Source organism: Aplysia californica, unplaced genomic scaffold (assembly GCF_000002075.1).
Source record: "Aplysia californica isolate F4 #8 unplaced genomic scaffold, AplCal3.0 scaffold00775, whole genome shotgun sequence".
NCBI classification, from domain to species: Eukaryota; Metazoa; Mollusca; class Gastropoda; order Aplysiida; family Aplysiidae; genus Aplysia; species Aplysia californica.
This window is the reverse complement of record NW_004798045.1, coordinates 16,823-20,375: the sequence shown is the minus strand read 5'-3', so window position 1 is coordinate 20,375 and position 3,553 is coordinate 16,823.

The following is a 3,553-nucleotide window of genomic DNA, read 5'->3' as shown; positions in this document are numbered from 1 at the left end:
GGGGGGGAGAGGTCTGTTCGTTTGTTGCTGTTTCTCCTGAAATCCTCGTATTCTGACACGCTGCTGTATGAGTGGTGGCCACGAAATGAAAACACAAGCGTATAGATAAAGCGGAGATAACAATTACACGAGAGAGAAAAGAGAGAAAGAGAGAGGCATCAAAGTCAAAGGCCAGAAAAGAAAAGGAGCCATCAAGCGCATTTCAGAAATGGCAGAGGAAAGTTCGAGCTGGCTGTGGACGAAACGGAATGAAAGCTGCAGGCCTACTCTTATCGAGTTTGGACCATTAAGAGATCTTTACCGTGCGCAACTTGCACATGGGACCGCTGAGGGTTTTCGTCCTTGTACGAGAAGATATATAGGTGTAGATCTGACCTACCATAAAATCAGGGGTGTGGCTGAAAGACAGCAGTAGGAACGAGCCAAGGAGTAGCAAATGAAAGGCTGCAGAAAAAGTCAGGAGCCCTGAGGAGGGGGCAAAGGAGATAAGGGGGCGGGGGCAGAAAGTGGGGACGAAAGCAGAAAACAGAACATTGTTAGGGAGAAGGAAAGGATGTGAAAAGAGAACATTTTCGAGGAGGAAATTTCCCGTCGCTGTCAGGATTCGAACCCGGGACCTATTGAATGAGAAGCGAACACCTTAACCTCTAGACCACGAGAGCACCCATCTGTAAGTTTAATGCCGTGAATGTTGTACGGGTTTGCATGATGGGCTTGTCTCATGTGGTCGTAAAAGCCTGATGGAAGGACAATATCTGGTAAGGTGTAGTTACCTGGGTTTGCAAAATGCATGTTGTTGCACTCATTTTGGAATTTCCACTTTCTAAAAAACATTCTTCAGTCTTTGTGATGGAGGTTGAGTGGGTAAAAAATGTGCAAAGGGCAGTTTTCATAATTTTGTTTCTGTCTTGTCCACCATAGCAGTTACTATAAAATATAACATGGTTCGCTCTCTCTGTTTCCTGTTCTCTTGGCCAACATCCGCACACTTGGAACAATGTCAACATATTTTGGGGTCAAATGTAAGCATGTTAATTATTTTAAATATTGGCCAGCTCAAAGAGACTTCTGAACACGAATACAAACGAATAAGAAACAATATTAAAGGGATAGAACTGGCAAATAATCATCACTCCTATTTGACTGATTCCGTCCCCTGCTTGGGGCTTTTTTTTTTACTGTTTGATTTTATTGATCTTAATGTTTGTATTATTGTTTATGCCATGAATGGGATTGTTTGAGCTTTCTGCTTCCAGCAAAATAAATCGTTATATTTCACTCGTGAAAAAACAACAACAACATGATACTCATTCATTAAGACTGAAGAATAACAAGAGGGGACAGCAGGTCTCATTTTCGGTCGAACTGGCGCCCCTTGAAAACAGCGATGAGCGTGTCAGAATGGTCAACAAACGAAAGGAAAAAAAGAGTGCGCTGTATAATTCGAGTACTGTAAAGTACTATGATTGTTATATTATGTTAGTGGCCGCTTTGCCTTGTCTTTTTCCACTTAAACTGTTTGGAAATGATTTCAACTGTTTTTCTTGTTCATATTATGAATAAAGTGAGTTGAGAATTAATATTTTCATGAATGGAAAGCGGCATATAATGAACATGTTCCGCGATATGATGTAGATCAAGGAGCATACGAAATGGTATAAGTAGATCTTCTAGTTAAAAGACGGCCGAACAGCCAGTGGTGTTCTGCAAAGAACTGTTCTAACAGAAGATACAATATATCGGACTTTTCTTTTTTTTTCCTCGTTTTCCTAAAGATACGGTAAGTTAACAGAAGTGGTAGGTACGCTGCTGAAGACAGGATTTGCTGCGCAAGTTACCAGAATGTCTTTTTTCTGAGAACGTTCTCTGCTCTGAGTCTGAGCACTTTGAGGACTCTCGGTTTACGAGGGGCACACCACAAGTTTTTTGCCTGACCATGAAGGAATAAAGGTAGAAAGCTGGAATTTGGTACTAACTTTAATTTTTCTCTATGTAGTCGTCTCCCACAGTTATATATCGTACAAGTGCTAAGACAAATCAACTGAAGCGTAGCAACACAGCAATACACTTATGCTATTCAGTGTGCCCAATCCTCCATGTACTCTAGAAAGAAACCAACCATCTCAAGATAAAGGACTATTGTGTTGACGAAAGGTTCATGCTCTTTTACATGTACATTTCTCAACCTCTTACATCATTTTCACAGGGACATTTTTATTTATTTATTCATTTTTCTTGTTTGAATCTTGGTTCATTAATCTAGAAGCTATTTTATCAATACTATATGATAATAATAATAACAATAGATAGCATTTGTATAGCGCATATCCCCGCTCAGCAGCAGGCTCTATGCGCTTTACACTATATTATTACCCCAGCAGACCATAGAACACTCCGAACCATTCTCAGCTTCCCGGGAAGCATACAGTGCGAGCAGCCGATTAAGCGCTCAAACACTAACAAACTGACAAGATCTTTCGCTGTCTATAGCCGGGTACCCATTCCCACCTGGGTGAAGTGGGGAAAATTCGTGTAAAGTGCCTTTCCCAAGGACACAACATCGGGCCCCTGACGGGATTCGAACCCACGACCTTACGGTTGCGAGTCCGAGAGCCTAACCACTAGGCCACCGACATAAGGAATAATAGAAATGAATGTTCTGCTTGAACAATTCAGACTGCCAATGCCATAATACTGTTGATTACACAGCGAGCCTTTTCCCCACTGTCAGAATCCATCATGATGAACTGAAGTTACGAAACAGTGCACCGGAAAAGAAGCCATATAAACCAGTACAAAAGCTTAAAAACTGTTGATATGAATCACATTGCATATCTCCGCCAATTTACTGGTGAGTAAACAAGAGTCGCACTTCCGCCCTTCGCTCACCACTACTTTCCGAACTGCATGCTCTTGGTTGGGTGCACAACAAAATCTAGATCTAGATATTCATTCATTGAGTAGTCTCCACACAGTGGCATTCAAAAGAAACTCGAAAATGTAATCACCCAATCATCGTATTCATGACTTGTTTTACCCACTGATGCAGCATACCAATCTAAAACTAAATAAATTCTGCATCATCTGACGCCTTGAATTTTTATCTATGTTGAGAGACGCCCAAGACATGGTCAATGGTCACTCAAAATTGACCTTAAAAAAACCGGCTTGGCAAAACTGTGCGAAATCGAAGAAAAGTAAAATTGTCTTCGCACGTGTCTTGAGGAGCATCAATGTTGATAGAATGGACGTAGTAGTACATTGCATATCCAATGAATTGAGAATTTTGTCTTTGCAATAAACAATATTTTATTACGATATTTCATTACAATAGTTTCAAACCAAATGGAAAACAGAGTTATCACAAATACTACGCAAAACTTGGACTTCACCCTTAAATGTGCTCATTGCTATTTTGCTTTGGAGCCTTTAATTTTGTGTGGTGCATGAACCCTTTTGGCATCTACCCTATTAAATTTTGAAAATAATTATCTGTCACTTCATCCCGAATGTCACAGAGATCACAGAGAGTTGCTAACAAAGGGTCAGAATT